Source organism: Maylandia zebra, linkage group LG14 (assembly GCF_041146795.1).
Source record: "Maylandia zebra isolate NMK-2024a linkage group LG14, Mzebra_GT3a, whole genome shotgun sequence".
NCBI classification, from domain to species: domain Eukaryota; kingdom Metazoa; phylum Chordata; class Actinopteri; order Cichliformes; family Cichlidae; genus Maylandia; species Maylandia zebra.
The window spans coordinates 1,684,794-1,698,171 of NC_135180.1; the positions used below are offsets into that span (position 1 = coordinate 1,684,794).

General features: G+C 40.9%; 1 long non-coding RNA gene across 3 annotated transcripts in view; it reads right to left on the minus strand.

Moving 5' to 3' along the window:
• LOC143422004 (uncharacterized) overlaps window positions 1-13,378 on the minus strand; it is a 119,896-nt gene that overhangs the window by 29,523 nt on the left and 76,995 nt on the right. For all 3 annotated transcript variants that reach the window (XR_013101584.1, XR_013101583.1, XR_013101582.1), the window contains exon 3: window positions 5,457-5,509. This is a non-coding gene — a long non-coding RNA (uncharacterized LOC143422004). The remainder of the gene's footprint in view (window positions 1-5,456; window positions 5,510-13,378) is intronic.

Consider the following 13,378-nt stretch of genomic DNA (forward strand, 5'->3'; position numbering starts at 1 on the left):
TCCCAGACCCCGGCAGGACTACTGTTACAATACAATTCAGCAACATTTGAGTCATGTGTGAATGATCCTGATGCTGTTGGTTAGTATATTTGTAAATAAATAAATTAAAAAATAGATTATTCTAAAAATAAAAGTCAACTTTGGGCAAAGGAATAGAAACTCATCAGCCAAAGTCTTGGAAAGATGAGGATAAAGGGAATGATACCCCTGAATTCAATTCAATTCAATGTTATTTATATAGCGCCAAATCACAACAAAAGTTGCCTCAAGGCGCTTCATAGATACAGAGAAAAACCCAACAATCATATGACCCCCTATGAGCAAGCACTTTGGCGACAGTGGGAAGGAAAAACTCCCTTTTAACAGGAAGAAACCTCCAGCAGAACCAGGCTCAGGGAGGGGCGGGGCCATCTGCTGTGATTGGTTGGGATAAAAGACATGCTGTGAAAGAGAGACAGAGGTTAATAACAGATATGATTCAATGCAGAGAGGTCTGTTAACACATAGTGAGTGAGAAAGGTGACTGGAAAGGAAAAACTCAATGCATCATGGGAATCCCCGGCAGCCTACGTCTATTGCAGCATAACAAAGGGAGGATTCAGGGTCACCTGGTCCAGCCCTAACTATATGCTTTAGCAAAAAGGAAAGTTTGAAGCCTAATCTTGAAAGTAGAGATAGTGTCTGTCTCCTGAATCCAAACTGGAAGCTGGTTCCACAGAAGAGGGGCCTGAAAACTGAAGGCTCTGCCTCCCATTCTACTTTTAAATACTCTAGGAACAACAAGTAGGCCTGCAGAGCAAGAGCGAAGTGCTCTAATAGGGTGATATGGTACTACAAGGTCATTAAGATAAGATGGGGCCTGATTATTTAAGACCTTGTATGTGAGGAGCAGGATTTTGAATTCAATTTTGGATTTAACAGGAAGCCAAAACAGGAGAAATCTGCTCTCTCTTTCTAGTCCCTGTCAGGACTCTTGCTGCAGCATTTTGGATCAGCTGAAGGCTTTTCAGGGAGTTTTTAGGACTTCCTGATAATAATGAATTACAGTCGTCCAGCCTGGAAGTAATAAATGCATGAACTAGTTTTTCAGCGTCACTCTGAGACAGGATAAAATACAATACTTTTATATTGCATTTTTGTTTTTTACAGTGATGTTAGTTAAGTCTCATTAAGCCTAAAGAGAAGGATTTCCACCCGTGCATGGAAGGAGTCAAGTGTGGATCTTACTGTGGGGATACTGCTCTCTTATTGGATGACATCTCAGAGACTAAAACATACTTTGTATTAATATCGTCTTAAGTCCAGTTTTCCTCAGTTAGCCAGTGAGGAGCATATCTTACATAAGATGCTATAATCAATAAGAGTTGATTATCATGGACAGTGTTTATTGATGTCATACTGCAAGGGTGAAAGGAACGTTTCTGCATTCAGATTTCCAAGTAATACCAGAGTAGCTGAGCCCTGCTAGCCATGAGAATTATGATATTCCTGCATTCATGTTTCAGGTCAACACTATATACACCCTCTAATTAAACCTTAAATTTTATATTGACGATGTGGCACTTCCTGACTCGGCACTGAAAGTAGGCACTAAGTAACCCTCATCACTCAGCTCACACACGGACTCAGACCAAGGCTTTTCTTTGCAGCCTGTTCTCGAATGCGTGCCGTTCTCTTCTTTTGTATATTTCTCCTGTTTACTTTTCATTCCTGCTGTCCACTATTTATATTTTATTCACACAGTTGGTGTGGAACGCTGACAATTGTATATGGACAATGACAATAAAGGGCTATTCTATTCTATTCTATTCTATTCTAAGCCCTCACAACAATCATGCTGGTTTTGTTCTACAATAATACTGACCAACAGAAGTTTGAAGCCTAATATCTGGGCATTAGCATATGTACATAGGTCACAAAGAACTTGTGCTGCGGGACTGAAAGTACTGACTTTACCTTACTGTACAACCAGATTAAGTTGAACTTCCCTCGGACAGCTTTAACCAAACTTACAGCCAAATGTTGATATTACAGAGTCTGTAGGCCTCACCACTGGCACTGATGCTGAGGTTGTATCTGCTTGTAATGATGCAGCTGAAAAATCAATGATGCAGTGAATCATGCTGATGGTACGGGCAATGACTGACTAACTCCTGTTGAGGTTTAAATTTATCATCTTAAATGTTAATATGCTGATCACTTTGCTTTATATAAGAAAGGCCTAACTCTGAGTACACTCTGTGCCAAAAAGTGCTGATGGGAAACTGCATGCTTTTGCAGCTAGAAAGTGAAACCAACTAGGCTGTTTGATCGAAACTTAAAGTGTGGTGTGACGTAGACGTAAAATAAAGATCATTTTTTAAAGTAAAAAGACCACTTTTGAGTCGTGTCTTTCTTGGCCCTAAAGAATCCAAAAGAACCGGAATTTAACACTACACAACAAGGTTTCAAAATGTATTAGTAAGACAGGCAAACTTCAAGATGTCTAACTGTAAGCCAGCGATTACTTCTTGTGAATCTGCTGCAGCAAAAGCTGTATCACTTGGAGGGTATTTAAATAGACAGGATGAAGGAGTAATGTTGCCGAACACATCTCTGATAGAAAAGGGTCTATGTAAGAAACACTATGTAGGGGACACAATGTTGTCAGGTTTACGTCTTCACCAGCCGGACAGCATGTAGCTGGAAATAAAAATAGTTTTTGGCTTTTTCAAATTATTCCTGTATTTTCTGCCACCAATGTGTTTACAAGACTTTTAGGCACAGAAAAAAAAATTAAAAATCAGATTATTTAATTATTTAACTGCTACTATGAGTCCACACAGGTGTGATAGACCTCTGAGATGCTAGCTTTACCGGCACAGTAGACATTAGATTCATTTTCGTTAATTATGCTAAGAACTTCCATACAAAAGCTTTTATTAGCTGTTTATATGGTAACATATAATCCCGGTCTGACACCTGGTAGTTCGTGGTGCCCTCATCTATTTTTGTTTGTTAAAGGTGGTCAGCAAACAGGTTTCAGGTGCATGACTGCCACCTTCCAGCAGTAGTAATGTACTGCATTCTATTAGGTACTGACAAAAAATGAAGGAAAATATATATTTTACACAATAAATAGTAGCATTTATGTAATAAAAAGAAAATCCCGCCTATCTAGATTTAAACTAGTCTGCATGACCTGATATCAGAATCAGAATCAGCAAAGACTCTGTCATCCGCGTTCATTTGACCAATCATCGGGCTTTTTATTTTACTTTTTGTCATCGTTTTTCTAAGCTGCTCAAAATAAATCAGATATTTTTCTAAAATTTAGATTCACTGTTTCACTTCTACCAGCCAACGTTTAAAACAGAAAACAACCATCTGTTTCACAGTTAAAAACTGTTAACATGAGTCTGCAATAATCAACAGCAGGTCTAGTTAGGCTACAGAAGCAAAACAACAGTGAGTTATGATTTCTTTAAAATAAAGTTCTTAAGAAAAATAATATTTTTATTTAAAATGATTTATAACATTATTAATTGCCAATAATATTAAAATCACACAACTAAAACATTTGGGTCACATGTTTACCTTTCTGTCTTACTTTTACTTTGTGCTGTGAAGCTTCAGTGATTATAAGTTAACCAATTCAAACATTTGAGTTGGTTTGTAACACATGACAGCAGTAAGCTTCAGCCCAAATGATGGCATAGAGTCTGTTTTGTATTGTGTGCTATAGTGACATGGGGATATGATATATTAATTATTCTTTCTGAGTTAGCTGGCTGCCGCTCCAGTCCTTTCTGGTTCGGGTGAAAGCGGAGGCTGAGGATAAATGCAGAGGCCAATAAAATGGACTGAACCATCTGCTGTGACCACGCAGGGGGGAACGGGGTTCTTCTCAAATTATGGTTCGCTATCATCTCTGTGGTTTTCACCTTTGGTGTACACATGGTTCATTCGCTTGCAGGTCAGTTCGCTGAGTTGTGTTTTGTTAAGTTGACCTCTTTTATGGGCTCACCTGGTTCTTAAAACAGCTTGTTTTTGTCATTTTTGTAATAATTTTGTCTTTTTGGGGGTATAAAAAAAACCCTTTTTGTTTTTGAAGATTACGGCTGTATGTTCTGTTAGTGCCCTTCATCACACATGAACACTTCTTTGCGTTCTCTCCATGAATCCTATTTGTTGAGGTAAAACGTTGTGCAGTATAGCACCTTTGGACACACCAGGTCACAGGGAATTGGTACACTTTGTTTGTATCTGTTACGCAGAGAGGCGCGGTAAGGGAAACATCAGACTTCACTCTATCTTAACTGAAGTAATTGGTTTACTGTCTCTTGCCAACATCGTGCACATACAGACAGCAACTTCTCAAAATGGCCCCCAATCCATTTCCTGCTCCCTTTAAATACTCTGAAGACCACGCCTTCTCAATACAGACTGGCCTATAAAAGAGCTGCAATGGCCACCACAGAGGTAACCTGCAAAACACTTTGTTACATGAATGCTTCCCAGCAGTATCATGGACTTTCTCTGCTTCTTGAGGGCAGATTAAATAAAAAGTTTGGAATATTTCACACCAATTGCAAATAAAGATGCCATTTTTTCAAACATCTCGGCTCATCAGTTACAATTTCGTAAGTCTACAAAACTCTGAATTCTCTGCAAAGAACAAAATGCAAAACGCTTCTGAAGGTTGCGACTCCGACAACGTTAAGAAAATAACTAAAGGTAAGCCTTTGCATTGCAGAGCTGGACTGGTTGATTTTCTCAGTGGCTCTTTTGTGAAAACAAGATGAACAAATACAAAAGAGCTCGGACCTTCTCGTGGTGTAATTTACAAATCTGTAATATTAGTAATATTAGCTGAGTGAATTCCAGTTTGATGTTGCTTTGCTGTAAAATCTGGACTCCATTTAAAAAAATAATTTACAAGGTAAATTTGGTAATGAGTAAAGCAATAACAGATAAAAACGTCCCAGCGACTACCGCTTTTTCTTTTCATTGCACCCTGTTATTCTGTGTGATTCAGAGGAAAGCACAAACTCTGCTCGTTTCCCCAATTTTTGTCAAGTGTTACCAGGTGTTGGTTGAGACGTATTCTGGGTAGGACAACCGAATGTCTATGCTTAAAATTAGCCCTTTATTGTGCGTGTTTTTCATGTAGAATGAGTCAGAGCAAAGAAAAGACAGATTTAACTCTGTATACACTGTCCTCTAACTGCAAAGAGCTGAAAAGAAATGTGGGCAGTTTAGCCGAAGTGAGAAAACCATTGATTTTCACATGTTTGCATGAACCTGTATTCAAAATCTATGAATACTGCACTTCCAGGATTGAATGCCTACATGTCTGTGGATCACGTGCGAGCTGTCGGGAACGCCACAAGTGTCACGTCAAAAGAGAAAGGAGACTGAGATAAAAAGCCAAACAGATTTGCAGCCATTCAGTACAGTGAATGTGACTGGCTGACCTTTTGTGTGTCCTCTCACAGGCCTTCAGGAGCGAGTTCTTCCACGGACACTCCTGTGAACAGAAACAATGGCAGAAGCTGAGCACAAAAAATGTCATTTTCTCCCACTGCCATCTTTCACATCCCAATTCATTCTAATGTTAGAAACTAACTGTAGCAACTCATATCCATAATAAAGGAAAACCTGAGATTTTCTTAATGACAAAGACAAACGTAAGAAGTAGAACATCATTTCAGATGCGTGTGAAAGCCAAAGGAGATCCTTTGATTAAAATTCCTTTCTGATGTTTTGGAAGCACTTGACCTTCAATTGGTGTAGTGAGCTCCAGCACAACATTCACTTAGCTCACCGATGCCTCGATCAATTCTCGACAGGTTCAAAAGACTCCGAGTCAGCCTTTCATCAGAGTTCATTCAGCCGCCTCCCTTAATGACACCTTGAGAAATTCCTCAATAAAGCTGCAAACAGACTCTGCTCTTCTTTCTACAGCTGCTGCAGGCCACACAGTCAAGTGTATGATGAAGACTGCATTTCAGATTTATTATGGGGAGAATGAGAGAGGTCGATAATGTACGGCCGAGCTTTTATTCACAAATTAGAGAAGCTGGGTAAGCGGTGTACTAACCGTGTGTGCAATTAAAATGAGCTTTCCAGTGTTCTACAAATAAGTTGAGTTCCCAGTCGTCTACTGAAAGCATTAACGTCTCGGTCACACAGGCGTAGAGATGGGTTGCCATCAGATACTAGGGAAAAACGAGTATTTCCTAACCTGTTGCTAAGCCCCTGTAACACAGACTGGTAACCACTGATTACAGAGTGCTGAAACAAAAACTCCATGCACTTCCTTTGGTTGCTGGCAGATTGCAGCAATTGTCCACAGACTTGAAAGACGGTGAGCGGTCTGCAAACACTTGTAAGCTGCTTGCTAAGAAACTGTGATATTGTAGAGTGCAACGCAAACCAGAAACTGACTTCACCTTTAAAGTAAAAGTTGTGCCGTGTGCTAAAACCAGCTTGTTTCTAAAGGTGCCACTTTTACAAAGCAGATAATTTGGCAATTTCCACGCAAACTATAGGAAACACCTATAATCTGCTAATGACCAAAGCAATCAAAAGGAGGTCTTTGCAACCTACTTGGCCCAGCAGCCTTCACCAGCCAGTTGGGAAAAAGACATTTCTGTTGGTTGCCAGGGGTTAAACCACTGGTCTGTAGGCCAAAGTCACTGAGACCTACGACTCAACTAACAAGAAAAACATCAACGGGCAATGTCAAACGCAATGCCTGCTGCCTGGGTCTGCATACTGTTTCAGCTTGTTCAGGCAAATTTATTTACGTCAGCACTATGACCTGGCTTTGGGCGGCTTTGGCAGAGTTCCCGTGAACATCCGCACAGAAAGCATTTATTCTTCTGGGTTTTCCTCCGCATACATTAGTTGCACATCCATCCATTAGTGTTTCCCTTGATGGCTGCAGCAACACTTTCCTTGTCGACCAATAGAGGCTACTTCAAACTATAATGGCATGAAAATAAATCTTTCCACCGGGTCTGTTTAACGTTCACGAACATGAAACTTTCATGAACAAACGATTACATCAGGGAAGTGAAAACCAATATTGCTGACAGCTGCCCATCCATCAGTGGTTTTGGACTTTACAGACATGTTTTCTCGGGTCTTTTTGGGTCGCATTAGAGTTTCTGTTTTCAGTTGCATTGTGTAAATTAGCATTGGCGAGTGACCGCTCTACATCCAGAACTTGTTTGCAGCAAGCCTTGCTCTGAGGCTACTGTCGAGGGTTTCCAGGATGTTTGCTTGCCTTGGATTCTTGGCACAACTACAGAAAAGTGTGTAAGAGAAATCTTTGGGTTATATTTTGCACACTCGCTGTGACAATGATGTCCACATACCGTGTTTTTCCATTTGATTCTCTGTGAAAGTTGGCTGGCCTTTTCCTGACATGAATGATAAAAACTACTCGGTGCCTCGGTGAGGCAACAGAGAACTTTGCTGCGAACACCAGCTCTCCTTTTCCCCCATTAGACAACGTTTAGTTTGAATGTCACGCCACTCTTCGATTTGGGTTAAAGGCCAGAAATGAAGTTTTTTCTCACCTAACGTTGCTAAACTTGCTTCGGAGCTGCCCCTTGAAGTGACAGCACTAATAATAAGAGTGCCACAAAGCAGTGGCCATTATACATATTAAAGCAGATAGAATGAGGACAAGACGCAGTTTGATCCTGTATATTCAGGATCAAAACAGAAACAGTCTTTTTTTTCCCCATCACAGCTAAAAATAATGCTCGGTCCATTATTGAACCAAGTATAACAGGAAACAAACAGTCCTTTTAAGCCCCTGTAGAACCACTCGTCTATTTTATATTTCAAGAGAGCTAAATGAACTTTGCTGACTTTGTATTCTTTAAGAAAGCATCGAGTGGAGGTCAGCAGTGGCATGCTTTCTCTGTTCCCCTTTCCCTTTAAAGACAATGACCTGACCAGCAGGGCAGCTTGGCTGGAGATGAGAAAGTAGTTATTTCCAGCAGCCTCCTCATTTATTTGTGTACGTGTTTTAAGAGACCCAAAGCAGCAAGCCGAATGCCTGGGTACCATGCTGATAAAGCAAGAAGGGTACTTTGCACTTTACGCAGGGCCCCTCGGTGACTACAGAGGAAGTATGGGGCTGGGGGGCACTCGGACAGGGGGATAAGGGCTCTAAGCCAGACGGATACACTCGGGTGGATAACATGTCTTTAATGCTACTGATGGACTGCCCAACTGGCGCCCTAGATAGCTGGCAACACGCCCAGCGTTCTTCCACTGGCTGAGCTGCTGTATAGCTTGGATGACTGTTGGGAGACAGAAAGGGAAAGTCAGGGGTGACAGACAGGCAGACCGCAGACAGAGGCCAAAGGCAAAGACAGACTGCAGACGAGGGGAATCGATGACAAACCGGGTGGAGGCCACTGATTCGCACAGAGGTTATTGCTCGTATGTGAGTATTCAGCTCACACAAAAGTATATCTCGTGTCAGGTATGTTTTATATCGATGCAACGCAGCAGTCGGTGTGCCAATATACCTTTAGATATATCAAATTCAAATTCAAATTTTATTTGTCACACACACACAACCATACACAGTATGACATGGGGGTGAAATGCTTGTAGCTGTACAATGCCCGACCATTAAATGACAGAAGAAAAGTTTTACAATATTTACAATTTACTACAAAAATTTACAAATTAACTGTGTACAGGTGGGAGTTCAATCCAACCAAACCTCTGATGATGTGCGACAGAGCAGGCTGGCTGATAAAATATACAAAAGAGTCAAAATAAAAGTCAAAATCATCAGGATACTGTATCTACATGTAAAGGTGACGTTTTTGATCAGCGACATGGTCTCTGATGCTTAGCCATTCCACATGACTTCATACCCTTCTAGCCACTGAACTGCCCAATGCAAAGCTCTGCTGACTGTCCTCAGTTGCTGCACAGCTGTAAGCCACTTTTCAATGCACCTTAGCATCAGAGAAGCTTGAACCCGTTCCTGGAAAGAAGGACATGTGGAATACCCTATTTACTGCTGCTACAATGGATACTAATGGTATTTTTACATGGAAGCATCTTCTACCGCCCAATCCACCCTTTTCCCCACCCAACTTTATCACAGCAGCAAACAAACTCCATGCTCCTGATTTCCATTAAAGATCCTGCACAAAATCAGCCTGTTAGAAGAGGCTAAAGGAAGCTACACGATCACTCAGCTGCCAGGGCTCGCACTTAATGTGCTCAGTCGGCCTTGAGCTGCAGTCTGAAATAACAAATCGGAGACAAATTGGAGGGAAAATATAGGTTTCAGGGCTTTGAATGCCATGTATCAATTGCCTCGGCTCGAGTGAAACAAGAACCAGTAAGGCTTACTGCGACAATGTCAAACATTTCAGCTTTCAGCAAAAATATGAGTTTGTTATGGTGCAACACTTATCTTCTGTCTCTGCTTCTGCTTAACAGCCAGCATCACAGTACTACTGACAGTACTGACGTACTACTGGACAGAGTGAACAGCTGAAGTAAATCAGCATATCATGACGCACACTCCATTTTTATATAGCATGGGGAATTTTTTCATGATTAATTACCCATTCCTTAATTTTCCCTAAACCACTTATTTATAGAGAAACTGACCTTAAAATGATCACCGAGCAATTTGAATGCATGTAGATATTTAACACATTTCACAATCTGATCATTTTCACTGTCGAAAGGCTTCTGCTGCATTCAAAGGTCTGAATTTGTTCCATTTTTGTGTATTTACATATTGTATTTACATATTGCCAATATTAAGCACATATTTTTTCTGCTGCTGTGAAAAGCCGGGAGTTCACTGTTCTCGACGGCTCTAGTGACCCTTGACCTCCCGGCTAGCTATCGAGCGGGTGGGTAACAGACGTCTCTGAAAACGTCGGCGTGCTTTTACAAATATGTGGTGTCTTAATAATCCGAGCAGATATTTGAAGTTCACACAGCTACACCCTCGCCTGAAAATATCTTAAAAGTTTATTTTGTTACCCAGAAAGATTAATAAGAGTAATATTAAAACCAAGTAGCTGCCGCCAGTGTTGGAAACTGAGCTGGGCAGCGCTATGAATTCTGGGATAGGTTGGGCCACGAAGGATACACCCGACCCATCCTTCAAATCTGGGTGCATTTGTGGGCCACATTTGGAGGAGTCTTCGAAATTGGACAGTCCTCGTGACGTAATCGGCCTACAAATGCAGCCTCCAAAGGATGCGGCCTCTGAATTTGGACACAGCTTCGATACCGGACACAGCTTCTTCTTTGGTGTTTAACGGCAGCTGGCATCCTTGTACATGCAGTGCTGCCATCTTCTGTTTCAGTACGTTATTACACTCTTAAATCCTGCTACTTATTCCTGCGTCTTTTGGGATCTTACAAAGCTTCAAACGACGCGTCGACTATTAAATTAGTCGTCGATGATTTTGATAGTGGACGTAATGGTGACAGTCCTATTATACATACGTAGCTTTTTTATGTCTACTTCAGTACTTGTGCGTGGTGAAAGCTAGTAGCTACTACTAAAGCCACTGGATGTAACTTCTACAAATGATTAGTAAGACTGAAAACCTGATGCCAAAGAATACTACAACCTTTAAAAAAGTTCCTTTGAATTTTGAGGTCTAAGTGTTCTACTAGTCTACAATAACCATGCACAGTGACTTGAGGGTGTAGATACTGTCTGCTCAGCAGTCTTTAGCTTCCCTGACGAATTTGATGTTAGTTTCCTCTTATAGAAAAACCGCTGCACGCCGTGTCTTTAACATATTCTGGTTTCAGCTTCCACAACGATGAGCCACAGGCCAGAAGGTTCAAAGACCCTTAGACAGCCTATTTCACATTAGTTTAGTGCAGCATAAGTGCTGTTGGTGGTATTTTATAGTGGGTTTTTTTCATTTAAGCACTGATTAGTTATTATGGTGAAATATATTTCAGGTGAGATTGAAGTAATGACAGGAAGAGATTCTTAGTTTGTGGTTTTGGCGCTTCCCTTCATGGGCGGGACCACACTCCAATAACTCCCGTCTCTCCAGAATGTAAACAGGGCATGTTTAGGAATGAATCCGATGATACCTGCTGCTCCACATGCCAACACGCAGCTTCCGTTGAAATTATTTGCTTATGACCGTCCAGTCGGCAGGAAACTTTATTTAAATTGGGAAGAATAAATATACTACATACAGTCAGCTCTAACAGGACGGACTGTTTATAGTTGGAGGGCTCTTAAGGAAGTCAAGCTGTGTTTAGATTAGAAGACGTTTCGACTGCACAGTTATTTAATAAATAAACAACGGCGGTTCAGGGTCTTAAATTCTGTTTTGTGTTTGCTTCAACATCCTTTAAGTGGTCTGGTTAAGCATTTACCATATATTATAATAAAGTCCCATCCCAGTATAGATCAGGCACGTGTTTGTATTTGTGTCAAACTGCAGTTTCATCTTAGGTAAAGCAGTGCAGTTCTTTTTTATTTCTTACTAAAAAACAAACCACAAACAAGAGTCATGTTAAAATGATGATATCTTTATAATTTTATAAGATATTTCAATATTTCATTTGTGTGCATCTGGAGAAAAACTGAATGTGATGAAACAGTGGTCAGATGGCTAACGGTGAGGGAATCTTGCAATGTTAAGACAACAGCACAGCACATATTGAAAAGGTGTTAGTGACAGTGTAGGAAAACAGATGCATCACAGGGTTTAAAATATGCTAAATATTAACTTAAAGTTTGCAATTACTTTGTGGAAAAGATATGCATATAAGCTCCAGTCACAGGTGGAGTACTCGTGAACACCACCAAATGCTAGACTGTACTGTCTGGTTGGGGAAGTCACTGCCCCTTGCTAATTCCCTCTCTGATACTGTAAGCAACTTAGGTGTTTTCCTGGACAGTTCTTTTAAGCTTGATAAACAAGTGTCCTCCGTAGAAAAATCTAGTTTTTACCAACTAAGTCAAATCTCTAAGGCTAAGCCTTACATACCGCGCAAGGATCTTGAAAAACGTATCCATGCCTTTGTTACTCCTAGATTACACTACTGCAACCCCCGTTACTTCAGCCTCCAATCTGTCCTTCTTCATAGACTGCAGCTCGTGCAAAAGGCTGCGGCACGCCTCTTAACGTGAACTGGAAGGTTTGATTCTATCACTCCACTTCTTGCCAACCTACATTGGCTTCCCATCAAACACCGTATTGTTTTTAACATTTTATTGCTTACTTTTAAAATCATAAACAATATTGTGCCTAGCTACCTTATTGCACTCCTCAGCCTGTATACCCCTAGGAGAATGCTAAAATCATCGGACCAATTCCTCTTGGTGCAACCTAGGTCCCAGTGGGTGATCGTAGCTCAATAGTTGGCAGATCGTCTTGTAATCGGAAGGTTGCCGGTTCGAGCCCCGGCTAGGACAGTCTCGGTCGTTGAGTCCTTGGGCAAGACACTTCACCCGTTGCCTACTGGTGGTGGTCAGAGGGCCCGGTGGCGCCAGTGTCCGGCAGCCTTGCCTCTGTCAGTGTGCCCCAGGGTGGCTGTGGCTACAATGTAGCTGCCATCACCAGTGTGTGGATGACTGGATGTGTAAAGTGCTTTAGGGTCCTTAGGGACTAGTAAAATACAAATAAAGGCTATTTACCATTTACCAGCTGAAGACCAGAGGTGGCCGTGCCTTTGCTTTAGCCACACCCAACCTCAACCTTCCAGCTGCTATTCGTGCATCTGAATCTATCCAATCTTTTCAGTCGCGATTGAAAACATATTTATTTAACCCAGCATTTTCGGATAGTTAGTGTTTGCACTTTGCAACCGCACCTCTATGTAATTTTGATTTATATTATTGTACCGCTGGAATAACCTTCCAGTTGATATTTATGTGTATGAATTGATTTAATTCTTAAATTATGTTCTGATACTTATTGATTTAGCTTACTGGTTAATTAGTGCCTTCCACCTGTCAGTGTATTTTGTACTTTGCTATATGTAATTTAATTTTAATTTATTGTACTATTGAGAAGCACTTTGGTTTTTAAATGTGCTATATAAATAAAGTTGTATTGTATTGTATTTGTTTCTGCAAAACTTTGCTTTTATTTATCACTGGTGAAAAATAAAAGCTACGTTTTAGCTCAGGAGGTGGCACCATATTGGAGATGTCCAACAATCACTCCGCCCTCCTTCACCTGCCCTCCACCCTCTGCAAACATGTGAAAACGGAGCCTTTACACATAGAAGCATTATAAAAAAAGTTTGACTTTGAAAAAACGTCTATGACGAGGATGTCCTACTGACAACAACGCTAGACTTAAAAAAAAAAAAAAAGTCACCTGGCGCCTTCAGTGGTTTTGTGCAA